Source organism: Acanthopagrus latus, chromosome 4 (assembly GCF_904848185.1).
Source record: "Acanthopagrus latus isolate v.2019 chromosome 4, fAcaLat1.1, whole genome shotgun sequence".
NCBI lineage: Eukaryota > Metazoa > Chordata > Actinopteri > Spariformes > Sparidae > Acanthopagrus > Acanthopagrus latus.
Window position 1 is genome coordinate 7,600,622 of NC_051042.1, and position 14,944 is coordinate 7,615,565.

At 40.8% G+C, this 14,944-nt stretch overlaps 1 long non-coding RNA gene across 3 annotated transcripts; it reads left to right on the forward strand.

The window, feature by feature from the left end:
* The first annotated feature begins 3,662 nt into the window (after positions 1 to 3,662).
* On the forward strand, positions 3,663 to 14,284 carry LOC119018771. 3 transcript variants are annotated; one of them, XR_005074854.1, is made up of 8 exons: positions 3,663 to 4,748; positions 6,963 to 7,052; positions 9,459 to 9,632; positions 10,189 to 11,188; positions 12,088 to 12,246; positions 12,468 to 12,541; positions 12,958 to 13,169; positions 13,514 to 14,284. It is a non-coding gene; the product is annotated as an uncharacterized LOC119018771 (long non-coding RNA). The 3 variants fall into 3 exon arrangements; XR_005074852.1 differs by having other exon boundaries at positions 12,958 to 14,284; XR_005074853.1 differs by having other exon boundaries at positions 3,663 to 4,172; positions 12,958 to 14,284.
* Positions 14,285 to 14,944: the final 660 nt, after the last annotated feature.

Below are 14,944 nucleotides of genomic sequence, written 5' to 3' on the forward strand. Positions count from 1 at the left end.
TCTATCTGTCTGTCTCTCTCTCTCTCTATCTGACTGTCTGTCTCTCTCTATCTGTCTGTCTCTCTCTCTCTCTATCTGTCTGTCTCTGTCTGTCTGTATCTGTCTGCCTCTCTCTCTCTATCTTTCTGTCTCTCTCTCTCTCTATCTGTCTGTCTCTGTCTCTCCCTGTCTCTCTATCTCTCTGTCTTTCTCTCTCTCTCTCCGTCTGTCTGCCTCTGTCTCTCTATCTATCTGTCTCTCTCTCTCTCTCTCTCTCTCTCTGTCTGTCCTTCTCTCTCTCTGTCTCTCTCTCTCTATCTTTCTATCTCTCTCTCTCTATCTGTCTGTCTATACATATATCTCTATCTGTCTGTCTGTCTCTCTCTCTCTATCTCTCTCTATCTTTCTCTGTCTTTGTCTCTCTCTCTCTCTCTCTCTCTCTATCTGTCTGTCTGTCTGTCTCTCTCTCTCTCTCTCTCTCTCTCTCTCTCTGTCTGTCTCTGTCTATCTGTCTGTCTCTCTTCCTGTCTTTCTCTCTCTCTCTCTCTCTCTCTCTCTCTCTCTCTCTTTATTTGTCTGTCTCTCTCTCTCTCTCTATCTGTCTAACTCTCTCTCTCTCTCTCTCTCTACCTGTCTCTCTCTCTCTCTACCTGTCTGTCTCTCTCTCTCTCTCTACCTCTCTCTCTCTCTCTCTCTACCTGTCTCTCTCTCTCTCTCTCTCTCTCTCTCTCTCTCTCTCTCTCTCTACCTGTCTATCTCTCTCTCTCTCTCTCTCTCTCTCTACCTGCCTATCTCTCTCTCTCTCTATCTGTCTGTCTCTCTCTCTCTCTCTGTCTGTCAGTCTCTATCTGTCTCTCTCTCTCTCTCTGTCTCTCTGTCTGTCTGTCTCTGTCTTTCTCTCTCTCTCTATCTGTCTGTCTTTCTCGGTCTATCTGTCTGTCTCTTTCTCTATCTATGTGTTTATTTTCCAACCCACTGTACATTGAGGGCCCTTTTTCTGTCGCTAACTCTTCCCACACCGCTGACTGCATACAAACAAACAATAGATCACAACGTGCAGCTTGACCTGACTTGGTATGCTATCATGTAGTTTTTCAGAATGTCAATTTTTTCGCGTCGCAAATCTCCTGCTCTGGCATACGTTGACCTAGACACACCATTCGAACTATAAAATGTAGATAAAACTCGAAATTATCAACGTGATTTCATACTTTTGCCTTAGCTTTCATAGTTTTTTCGACCCGGGGCAAAGCGCACAGCCCACTCTCGCGATTCCCCGGCGGGGAATTGTCTAGTGTTTATTTTACAATCCACTTTACAATGAGAGCTCTTTTTTCTGTCGCTAACTCGTCCCACCCCGTTGAGCGCACACAAACAAACAATACGTCAAAACGTGCGGTTCGATCTGACTCGGTATGCTATCATTCAGTTTTTCAGAATATCAATTTTTCGCGACGTAAGACGCGAAAAACTGCCAAACATTTCCCATAAGGAATGAATGGGACGTTGTAAAAAAGTTGCAAATCTGCAACGTTTTTCAAACATCTCCTGGTCTGGCATACATTCACCTAGAAACACCATTCAAACTTTAAAATGTCGGCACAAATCCTGTGTATTAGAGGTGTCTTCAACTTTTTTCCTATACTGTGTAGTTTTTGAATGCTGGCCCTTGAAAGATGGTGAGGGAAATTTTCTCTTTACATGACGCTCCCAGTCACAAATTTCACTCAAAAACAGTGAAATTTTCCAGAGTTGTAGCCACACTTGTCTTCTTTCTCCCAATGTGTCTATTTTCTCGGTGGGATTCACGGTTTTTGAATTATCTGCACCTAACCAACAAGAGTAGCTCTCAACTGTCCCATTAACTCCATTGTAAATCGGGAAGAGGATTTGCAAAACTGCACCCTTCTCTAACTCGCTCCTGTTACCACATTTCTCAAACAGGGACCACAAAACTTGGTGAATGTGTTCTTTAAGGCCTTTCCCGCTTGATGGTGGAGACATTTTGCCGATACCATGTTTGCTTTTTCGTCACGGGGCAAAGCGCACAGCCCACTCTCGCGATTCCCCGGCGGGGAATTGTCTAGTGTTTATTTTACAATCCACTTTACAGTGAGAGCTCTTTTTTCTGTCGCTAACTCGTCCCACACCGTTGAGTGCACACAAACAAACAATATGTCAAAACGTGCGGTTCGATCTGACTCGGTATGCTATCATTCAGTTTTTAAGAATATCAATTTATTGCGACGTAAAACGCGAAAAACTGCCAAACATTTCCCATAAGGAATGAATGGGACGTTGTAAAAATGTCGCAAATCTGCAACGTTTTTCAAACATCTCCTGCTCTGGCATACATTCACCTAGAAACACCATTCAAACTTTAAAATGTCGGCACAAATCCTGTTTATTAGAGGTGTGTTCAACTTTTTTCTTATACTGTGTAGTTTTTGAATGCTGGCCCTTGAAAGATGGTAAGGGAAATTTTCTCTTTGATGCTCCCAGCCACAAATTTCACTCAAAAACAGTGAAATTTTCCAGAGTTGTTGCCCAATGTGTCTATTTAGGTGGGATTCACGGTTTTTGAATTATCTGCCCCTAACCAACAAGAGTAGCTCTCAACTGTCCCATTAACTCCATTGTAAATCAGGAAGAGGATTTGCAAAACTGCACCCTTCTCTAACTCGCTCCTATTGCCACATTTCTCAAATTGGGACCACAAAACTTGGTGACTGTGTTATTTAAGGCCATTCCCGCTTGATGGTGGAGAAATTTTGCTGATACCATGTTTGCTTTTTCGTCATGGGGCAAAGCGCACAGCCCACTCTCGCGATTCCCCGGCGGGGAATTGTCTAGTTAGTGGGCTGTGCTCGCCAGCCCACTATGGACACCTCCATAGCAGAGCTATAGGTGTCCCTAGTGGGCTGTGCGAAAGCAGTTTTGGCTTGAATACACTTCATCTGCTCTAACTGCCTAAAACAAGCTCCCAGCGCTCTAAATCGCTTGATTTGGCAAGAAAAGACGTCCCACTGAAATGACTGATGGAACAAGTGAAACCATGTTTCCACACTATGTTTAGGTCAAATTCATACATTTTGAGCAAAATCTAAGCTGAGAAAGCATTTTTGGCTTGAACACAGCTTCATCTGCTCTAACTGCCTAAAACAAGCTCCCAGCGCTCTAAATCGCTTGATTTGGCAAGAAAAGACGTCCCACTGAAATGAATGATGGAACAAGTGAAACCATGTTTCCACACTATGTTTAGGTCAAATTCATACATTGTGAGCAAAATCTAAGCTGAGAAAGCATGTTTGGCTGGAATACAGCTTCATCCTCTGTAACTACCCAAAACAAGCTCCCAGCGCTCTGAATCGCTTGATTTTGCACGAAAAGACGTCCGACTGAAATGAATGATGGAACAAGTGAAACCATGTTTCCACACTATGTTTAGGTCAAATCCATACATTTTGAGCAAAATCTAAGCTGAGAAAGCATTTTTGGCTTGAATACAGCTTCATCTGCTCGAACTGCCTAAAACAAGCTCCCAGCGCTCTAAATTGTCATGTCTCCAGTTTGTGTTTGTCTTTGTGCCTGGTTTTTGGTTTCTTGTATTTGATTCACGTCATTGTATTGTCCTGTGTTATGTTTTTGTTTTTCCATGTCTTGTGTATCATGTTTTGATTTTCCATGCCCTCATGTGTCCTTTAAGTTTCTCTTATGTTCTCCCCTCTGGCTCCCTTTGTCTGTTGTCTTGTTCCCTTCTGGTCTGTTCCTCTGCAGTGTAAAAACGACAACTAGTAATTGTTGATTTCATTTAAATTTTCAAATTAAACTGACTCAGAAATAAAGCTTTCGATTTACAACCAACAAAAACTTGTCTGCCCAACAAATTTCTCTCATTGTTGTCCTAACTAAGATTTTCTAAACAGCACAACAAAGACTATCAACTTTTGAGCTGAATTTTTGAGTGAAGTTGAGAACCAGTGGGAAACCCCATAGATGACTGATGTGCGCATGCTCACATGGTCGGAACAAGTTTGAACCAGACCTAACGGACCTTCTAATAAGCCTGAGCAGAGGTGAGCCGTGTGATGGTGGTCCATAGACAGCAAGAAAACTTGACCAAACGTGGCCAAAGTTGTGTTTGGACATTTTCTGGACAGAAGCGGGAGCTGACGAACATTTTGCCTGAGCAGGTAAGCTAATTAAGTGTGTTGTTAGGGTTTTCTACAAGCGCCTAACAATATTTCCAGCCATTCACCTACTTCTGTGCTAAGGTTTTATGTCAGAGCATCGGCCCAGCTCGTTCGACTCCCGCAAAAAGTAATGTTTTATACTGTTTAATGTTAATCACGTCTGAAATTCAGATACAGACTCTCATCACTAAATGACGGCATCTCACACTGGCTTTTTTACTGCACGTCTGCCGTGGTAAAGCTTATTAGCTTGTTACCCGCTTTGTAATCGGTTTTAATATTATCCTTGTGTGGAGACATGATTTCAACATTGACCAACGAACAAACTACCGCCTATGTAAACTACGCGGGTGCAGGCAGGCGTCGTCATGCAGATGCCTTCATGGGTCGGTGTTTGGCAGACATGCGGCAATTATAAGACAGTGATGTAAGTAACTTGCATATTAGCTAACGTTGTTTTTCTTTTTTTCAATAGACACCGTTTATCCGGTGCTGCACTGTTACTTTACAGTAATGTATAAAGCTAACGGGACAGTTTCACAGCTGGTGTGACACTGTCTAATGTCCTTAATTACTGTAAGTTAATTGTCACATACAGATTAAAGTTGTGCTTTATGCTCTGTTATAAGATTGCTACATTTTCAGAGCTTTTTACATAATGGGAAAGGAGACAGAATATTTGAGGAATAATTGTGTTGTTGATGTCACATTACTGATAGTATTAATTTTTTCATAGTTATTGAATATTTATCATAGTAGCAAAGACACATTTGAATTTATTTTACATGCCATGTATGTTATCAATTATATGCCTGATATAGTAGAAGATATAGTAGAAGAGTGGTCATATATACACTATATTACCAAAAGTATTCGCTCACCTGCCTTTACTCATTCTATGAACTGAAGTGCCATCCCATTCCTAACTCATAGAATTCAATATGATGTCGGTCCACCTTTTGCAGCTATTACAGCTTCAACTCTTCTGGGAAGACTGTCCACAAGGTTGAGGAGAGTGTTTATAGGAATTTTTGACCATTCTTCCAAAAGCGCATTGGTGAGGTCACACACTGATGTTGGTCGAGAAGGCCTGGCTCTCAGTCTCCGCTCTAATTCATCCCAAAGGTGTTCTATCGGGTTCAGGTCAGGACTCTGTGCAGGCCAGTCAAGTTCATCCACACCAGACTCTGTCATCCACGTCTTTATGGACCTTGCTTTGTGCACTGGTGCACAGTCATGTTGGAAGAGGAAGGGGCCTGCTCCAAACTGTTCCCACAAGGTTGGGAGCATGGAATTGTCCAAAATGTTTTGGTATCCTGAAGCATTCAATGTTCCTTTCACTGGAACTAAGGGGCCAAGCCCAGCTCCTGAAAAACAACCCCATACCATAATTCCTCCTCCACCAAATTTCACAGTTGGCACAATGCAATCTGAAATGTACCGTTCTCCTGGCAACCTCCAAACCCAGACTCGTCCATCAGATTGCCAGATGGAAAAGCGTGATTCATCACTCCAGAGAACGCGTCTCCACTGCTCTAGAGGCCAGTGACGGCGTGCTTTACACCATTGCATCCGACGCCTTGCATTGCACTTGGTGATGTGTGGCTTGGCTGCAGCTGCTCGGCCATGGAAACCCATTCCATGAAGCTCTCTGCGTACTGTACTTGGGCTAATCTGAAGGTCACATGAAGTTTGTAGCTCTCTAGCAATTGACTGTGCAGAAAGTCGGCGACCTCTTTGCACTATGCGCTTCAGCATCCGCTGACCCCTCTCCGTCACTTTACGTGGCCTACCACTTCGTGGCTGAGTTGCTGTTGTTCCCAAACGCTTCCATTTTGTTATAATAGAGCTGACAGTTGACTGTGGAATATTTAGGAGCGAGGAAATTTCACGACTGGATTTGTTGCACAAGTGGCATCCTATGACAGTTCCACGCTGGAATTCACTGAGCTCCTGAGAGCGGCCCATTCTTTCACAAATGTCTTGTTTCACAGTCTGCATGCCTGAGTGCTTGAATTTATACACCTGGGGCCAGGCCAAGTGATTAGAACACCTGATTCTGATCATTTGAATGGGTGAGCGAATACTTTTGGTAATATAGTGTATGTTAATATGATTCCCTACATACTTTTTTCGTGTTGTCTCTGGTTTTGGCTTGTTTATGTATTAAGCTCCTGCATCTAGGGATTCCTTCTGTGTGTTATATATGGATGTTTTATCCCATAATGGCTGTTACAATTAGATTTCAGGCAAGTAGGGCTGCAGGCGATATTGATAAAATTCTTATCATGATATATACAGTATATTTTTTTCATATCAGGAGATTTCAACCCCAACAATAAGTTTAATCTAATAGTCTAATATGTAATACTTCAAAGTCTCTTTAAACTTTTAGGTTTTCATATAAGTACATTCAGAATATATCAAAATGTTTTTGACCAAATACTTTTATCAATATTGCAACAATATTGTTGTGCTTTCACAAACTATGGACATAATGAGACTTCAAAATCAGTAATCATCAGTAATATGGATATAACAACTAAATGGTTAAAGGAAAATAGAACAGCAAGGACAGTCTGGTAAGTTAGGAAAATTACATTGGCCATTTGATATATCCTCTTCTCCCTGCATGACAAATTCACCCTGGATATTGCCTATCCAGTCATGGAACATCACAAGTTGGGGAATTAGAGCTGTATTGTGATTTTATGTTTACAAAGTACAGGGACTGTTGTAAAAGTGCTTTTAGCAAAACTGATTGTGTCCTGTGTGTCTCTTGTGTTTCAGGGGTGGATTTCATGCAGTGCAGATTTTGCAAATTCACAAGCTCCAGTCAAGAGACTCTTCTGAAACATTTTCACCTTCATCACAGACAAGGTGCACACTGGCCTTGCATTCACACAGACTGTGTATGTGTATTTAAAACACCTGGAGCATTACGATCCCACCTCTCAAGATCGCACTCAATAGTTAAAATCCACAAAAATTCAACATTTCAATGTGAATTGTGTGATTTTAAGGAGATCTGCAGTGAAAAAACTTTTTGGAACCATCTTGGACATCATTTAAAGAACCGAGAATCTGTACAATGTCCCTTTCTAAGGTGTACCTTTAAAACAAACATTCGCCCAACCTTCAGTTCTCACAGAAGTCGAAACCATAAAAATTGTACACTTGAGGATTTTCGAACAATTGCAAGAACTGTTCCTGAAGATGAGATAATTGAAAGTGAGCAATCTGATAGTGAAGCTGGAACATCAGCTTATAATATTGTGAGACCAGATGAGGTTGAAGAGAATCTAGAGGATGTGGATGGTGAGACCCTTGAACATAAATTGGCTTCTCTCTTTCTGTGTATGCAAACAGTGTTGTATGTTTCTCGAGCTGCAACACAAAAGATTGTAGAGGATTTGCCTAACCTGCTCTCTTTCTCTAACATTCATACTCTCAACAGTGTCAAAGAGATACTTTCAAAACATGAAATTGAAGTAAATGATTCTGTTTTGCAAGAAATTTCTAATGCTATAGTTCAAACAAATCCACTCCTTTTAACAACATCGGAGAAAGGTTCCCTATCTACAGATCACAGAAGAAATATATATTTCAAAGACCACTTTTCTGTTGTAGAACCCACAGAATATTTGTACAACACAGCTCATAAAAACTCTTTTGTTTATATATCTGTCACTAAGATACTTGAGACTTTTTTTGGACCAAATTGTATTTAATCAAGAAGCTTTATCTGGACACCTTAAGTCTTTTCAAGACGGCAAGTATTACAAGGACAATAAGCTACTGGGACAGCAGAACCTATGTATCAGTTTGGCGTTATATATTGATGATTTTGAAGTCTGTAACCCACTGGGCACCTCTAGAAAACTTCATAAGATTACTGCAGTATATTGGGTAGTTTTAAATTTACCGGCCAGATTCCGATCGAATCTCAGTTCAATTCAGCTAGCTCTCTTAGGTAAAAGTGTGGATGTCAAACAGTATGGTTATGAAAAGTTTTTTGAGCCATTGATTAAAGATATAAGGTGTCTAGAACAAGAGGGAATTTTTGTGGAAGTTGTGGGTCAGTTTGTTAAGGGCACTGTATATTGTGTAAGTGCCGATAACCTTGGTGCACATGGTCTGGCAGGCTTTCATGAAAGTTTTACTGTTGACAAGTTCTGTCGCTTTTGTTTGATAAGTCGGGACCAAATTGCAACCACTGAAGTTAATGACTTCCAATTGAGGGGTGTTGATCAACACAATACATTTCTGGACGAGCTTAGGCAGACTGACAATCTCCAAAGTGTTAATGGGTTAGGGTTAGGGTAAAAAGGGAATGTGTACTGGGCAAACATCTACTGTTCTTTCACCCAATAACCGGATTTCCTCCAGATGTTTTGCATGACCTTTTTGAAGGCGTCATCCCTTTGGAGTTGTCCTTATGTTTGAAAAATCTGATCTCAAAAGGTTTCATTACATTTGATGCATTAAACCACTTCATAAAATCATTTCCCTACAAATATTCAGACAAAGTAAACAAGCCTCAAAAAATTCCAAAAGCAAGCTTTGAAAAAGGAACAGTGGCTGGTAATGGACATGAAAATTGGACACTGTTGCGCTTACTTCCTTTTATAATTGGATGTAAGATACCAGAACAGGAGCCAACATGGGAGATTTTAATGGACCTCAAGGAAATTGTTGACATTGTTGTGTCAAGCAGACTCTCTGAGGAAGCATTGTGTTATTTATCTTGCAAACTACTGGATCATCGCCTGTTGCTCACCAGTACCTTTCCGGACTTCAGACTGAGGCCAAAACACCACTTCATTGACCACTACCCACATCTTATACGTTGCTATGGGCCTTTAGTGGAATTGTGGACGATGAGATTCGAAGCAAAACATAGCTTCTTTAAAAAGGTGGTCCATGACACTCACAACTGGAAAAATGTGCTGCTCACTCTTTCCTCAAAACACCAGCAGATGATGGCATACCATCTGGATAGTGGGAACCTTTTCAAGTCAAAACTCTATGTTGAAAATGTGAAAGTGGTCAAGGTTTCAGAATTGGCTCACTCAAGTGTGAAATACAGAAGAAGTACCCTCATCTAGACAGTGTGTCTCTGTCTAAAACGATTCACCTGTGTGGGTATGTGACGGGCATGATTTTATCTGCTGGGCAATGCAGTGGCCTCCCAGAATTCCATAAGATTGTGACCATTCTTGTCAATGCAGAGGAGGTGACATTCATTTGTAAAAGACTGAGTTCCTGGTACATTGAACATTTCAGATCTTATGAGCTTGTTGAAGACACCTGTGCAGATCTTCTTGCCCTGGATCCAGATGTGCTGACGGATTACCACCCTCTAACAGCATACACAGTTGGTGGAAAGCTGATGGTGACCCCAAGGACATTCCTTCTCCTTAAAGCAACTTCCTTCTCCATTAAAGCAACTCAAAAATGGTATGTTCTCTCCCCTCCACCCTGTCTCCTCATCTCCACTCTCATCCACCCACTTTCTCACCTCTCCTTACCAACTCTCTCCTCTCCTCTATTGTCCTCTGCTCCCCTTCCTCACTCCTTTCCTCTTGCTTTCTTTTCTTCTCCACGCTTTTCTTTCCTCTCCTTACTATCTTACTATCTCCTTACTATCTCTCTTCTCCCCACTCATCCCTCCCTGTCTCTCCTCTCCTCACCAACTCCTCTCTTTTCTCTCCTCTCACACTCTCGCTCCTTCTCTACTCTTCTTCTCGCTTCTTCTCCACTCGTTAAGTATTAGTTTTGTGCTGAATGAATTGAAGGCCTTTCCCAAGTATAGGCCAGTTGAGTACAGTGATTCAAGGAAATGAAAACCTGGATATAGACTTTAGCTTTATTTATTTTAATTTTTTTTACATTTGTAGACTAAATCATTAGCAAATCAAACGTAATCAGCAGATTAACCTGGAAAAAGGTGTCAGCTGTCTTCTAATCAGGTTTGACTTAATTTTCTCCCACCTTTTCTCTCTCCTCTTTTCAGACTTTGTTACTTCGGGTAGTTCTCTCCTCCAGAGAAGCCCGGCGAGTCCAGCTTCCTGAAGTACCAGCATCTGTGGGGCAATTGATTGATATACTTAAAGAGAGGCTCGAACTCCCAGGTGATTTCTCACTACAGTTTGAGGATCCAGAGTTTGGAAATGCACTATGCAACCTGACGGCAATATCTGAATTACCAGCTGAGCGTGCAGTCCTGCATATAATGTGGAACTGTGATTCATCTCCACTTAACCAATCCACTTCTTCAGTGTCCTCTGCTTCAGTCTTTTCCGAGGACACAGCAAGTGTTTACTCTGAAGATTTTGGGCCTAGCTGGACCGATTCTATCCAGATGAACTTAAGGCGTGTCTCAGAGTGGCCCTCTCCATTTCCTATCCCCAAGTTTTCATATGATGTTGAACTGAAATTGTGTAAGGCATACGACATACGAAAAATCTAAGAAGGGCCTTGCAGTGACAAGAGACATGAAAACTGAGATTTTGGATAAAATTGCAGAGGCAGTTTTTGAAATTAAAGGCTACCCCGAGAAAGATGAGCTTGAGTCAGTAGCTTCTGCACTGGTTCTCAAGTATCCATGTCTGAAGGAGCCAGGTAGCATCACAGGCTACGAGGGATGGAAAGCAAGTATCAAGCACAAACTTGGAAACTACAGATCAAAACTTCGTAAGGCAGGTTGCAATGAGGTAAATGTAAACAGGAAAAGAAAAGGGGGAGATGAAGAGGGTAGTCCTTTCACCCTTAAAAAGCCCAAACGTGGAGAGGTCAATCATGTCCCAGATTATCCTCAACACCACGATGATTCTACTCTTGAAGAGGAAAGAGTTGCTCTGGTCGATGAAATGAAGAAGAAACAAAAGAACATGACAGTCATACAGCAGAAGATGGCGCTGACATTTTCCCTCAGGCGGAGAGAGGTCGTAGAGTGTCAACCTATGGTATCTGAGGTCCAGGAGAGATGGCCTGCGCTGTTTTCCTCTGAGGAGGTAAGGCTGTCCTAATGTATTCAGTAATTCTGCTATTCAAATTAGGCATGAGTTATTATATTAGATTGTCTATAATTGAAGAAGTACAGTATTTGCTGGGGTAATGTATTGGCAAACTTTATTATACCTTGCGCTACCACTCCACTCAGGGTCACTCCAACACACTGCACCCACTACACTATCAGTCCAAAAATTTTTAATGCCAGTGTTTTTGTTATGTGATGTCCTCCCAAGGAGTGCATCACTTACTGCAACTGTAATGGGTGTCAAAATAGTCATATTTTTATTGAATTGTCAATCCTCAAGGTCCATGTTTACAAATGCCACACTCTCTTGCCAGTGTTACATTGAAATCTGTGTCTCATTAGATTCTTTGACCTGCCCTAATATTCTTACCCTAAACATTTCACTCCTATGGAAGGCCATTTCTGCCAGTACAAGAAAAAAGAATCCCCATGCTAAATCGAAATCGTGAAATAAAAAGTCATTATGAGACGAAAATTTAAAGTAGTTTCACCCGGAGAAAAACGACCAAATTTGGACTTTATCTCATAATTTTGACTTAGCATGGATTTTTTTTTCTTTTACTGGTAGAAATAGGGCTTCTATAGACTGAGGCGGTTAGGGAAAGACTACTAAGGCAGGTCACAGAATCTGATTGGTCACAGATTTCGGTGCAACACTGTAACATGATCATATGCATTTCCATATTGATACTGGTTTTTGTGGAGGGTATTTCCATTCGTGTGTAAAAGCCGTATTCACGAGAGCTTTTTGAAGTAGGTTTTGCTGTTGATAACATGGCCAGGCATTGAACATGGTGCAGACTGCACAAGACAGCTACCCAGGAATTTTCTGTGCTGAATAAATGGCAATATTTTGTTGATTTTCTTGTTTAGATATCTGACGAATTTCATCGGATCACGAGCAAAGACCTCCTGGGGTCTTTCAATGCATCCCTTGACAAATTTGTGCCTGGCCTGCTGAAACTGTACCGGTCTAAGAAGGGAGCTCTTGGTGAGAAGATGGAAGACCTCCTGGATAAACTTGATGAAAAGGTGAGTGAAGTGCTCCTTTGCCTGACATTTTTAGAAGAGTATGAATATACTTTTCTCTTAAGAGAAACAGAAAAAGATGTTGGCTTCAGCAAAAACACATTACTGGTCTGACCTGTGCTTTATCTTCATTACTATAAAAGAGTTCTGATTTTGCATTGTGTATAAGTACACTATGTTACTATGCTAATTGAAATGCTTGTTTTCCACTGAATACTACTTAGACATCTGACATTGTGTACCACCGAAAGACAGCAGCACTGAGAGGCCTGCAACAAAGGTTTTCCTGAAATGCTTGGTAAGTACAAAAAAAAGTTATGCAAGTAAAACTAATTCTTATTCCCATTAGATGTTTTAAAGGATGAGTTCATCCGAAATGGAAATATACACCTCCTCAGTGCAGTCCAGATAACTTTATGGTGAGGATTGCAGTTGTCTATAACTCTCGCTCCCTTTTTTCTGCTGAGAAGCAGCTGGGCATTGTTGGTGGGTGTTCTGTAGCAGAACTTTTGTACTTTTGTACAAAACTCATCACAAGGTTGGTAGGTGAAAGCTACTGTGTCATTAATTCAAGAAAAAGATGCTTTTTCTTTTTAAAACCTCCATGAGTCAAATGACCAGCATTGTATGGAAGTTTATTTTCAAATCAGTAGAAATGTATTTTGTCTTTAGTTTTTCTTAGCTCTCAATAATGCATCTGTTACTTTTCTTCAGGACACGGACATTTTGGAACCAGTGCTGAACGGTGCATCTGTTGCCATCCTCACCATCCTACAAGATGACGGTGCCGGTACATCTGTGCGAGACCAGGCGGTTGTGTTGGAAGGGGACATCATGCTACATAACATTCCAGACCTCTCTACTGCCTTGGCATACCTCTTTGGCCTTCTGTATGCCCTCAACATTGATTATCCAAAGCAGATGAGGTATACCTTTGAAGCAATTCAGGCCATCTTTTTTTAGCTCAGTGGCTCTCGATGCTCACAGCGCATAAGGTCTCTGAAAACAAAGCTTTTGCTGTGACTGTTAATGGGGAAGCCAGACATGACTTTAACTTGTGTTCTTTAGCCTGTTCAAGTGCATTGTAGTTGAGTCATGTAAAAAAACAGTAGTTAAACCCCTTTGCCTCTGATGTAATCATTTGCCAGTTACCAAGAGTTGCATATTTAGTGTTTGAACTGTTAAAATTCATTATTGTTCAAGTAAAATGTATATGTGCCTGTTTCAACTGGCACAAGGATGAGTAGGTAATGGAAAATTTTATTTTTAGATGAACTGTTCCTTAACCCTCCTGTTGTCCTTCGGTCAAGAAACGAAGAAGAAGGAAGTACAGGGAGGAAGAAGGAAAGAAGGAAGGAGAGAGGGAGAAAAAAGAGGAAGGAGGGGGAGAAGGAAAGAGGGCGGAATTAATGAAGGAAAGAGGGAGGAAAGAAAGAAGGGAGGAAGGAGGGAACAGTCACAACAGAATGGGTCATTTTGACCTGGTTGGACAATATGAAGGTTAAGTGGATAAATCATTATTAGAAATGTCAATTTTAGTCAGAGGAATCTATGTTGTTGACAATATATGGTGAGATTTTGTCATGCAGTATTTTAAAAGATTTGTTGAAGTGTTGTTCACATGAAGCGCAGAACTGGTATTTTACCTGTTAGTTCCCTGTTCATTGATGGTAAAATTTGTAAGAACTTTTAACTGCTTTAGTTCATCATAGTTATGCCCATGTAAAACTTCAGTGTCTGGGTACACAGCCAATCATTTGTGGCACTATTCTATTTAATGTGCAAGTTGTCAAGTTCAGCTTTTACAAGACAGTCAAGGTGTATGCATGAATGACTATGTGTTGCTGGACACTTTTTTTTCCATATACTTTGTTTTTCTTTTTCGATTCTGGACTTCAATTTTAATGTCTCTGCTGCAGTGCTCAAAGCACCCAAAAAAAGAAAGCGGCAATACTTTTTTACAGAAATTGACCCAACTACCCATGACATTCTGAAATGTACTTGAAGCAGTGTTCAACAAAATAAAAAAGATTTCAGATAACATTCAGTTGTGCTTTGTTTAATTCAATATCTATTTATTGAGCATTTTTCAAATATAATTACATACATTTTCCTTTATTTATATAGGTAAATTTTCAACTCACTGGAGTAAGAATTGTATGATCATTCAACAAGAATATCTGTGTTTGGTGAATTTAGGAATGCATGGCATTGAAGGAATAATTGTATGTTTATTCAACAAGAATATCTGCATTTGGTGAAGGCAGAAATACATGGCAATGAAATCAGAATTTCTTTGTTAGCCTTCCAGGATTATCCTAATTAGGTGAACAAGAAGATCTAAGTTGGCAGAACTCTTGTCAGAACTTGAAAACCTTAGTTAAGTCAACAACAGTAGGCAAAAGTTGAGAAAACTCAAAAATCTCTTGCATCATGTTGCCTTGATATTTTACGTTTTCTCAACTTTTTTTTTTTTTTACAGTGTGTGCTCCTCCCCCTCATTATCACACCTGGCTTCCTTCCTCCTTTCTCTCCTCACCTGTTCCTCGTCATGTCATTAGTGTCTGTGTATTTAGTCTCTGTGTTCCCCTCACTCCTTGTCCGGTCATTGGTTTCTGTTTGTTCTTGTCCATGCTTGTGTCCAGGCTCTTCATGAATGGTATGTGTTCTTTGGATTTTGATTTCTGGTTTCTGTTGTTTG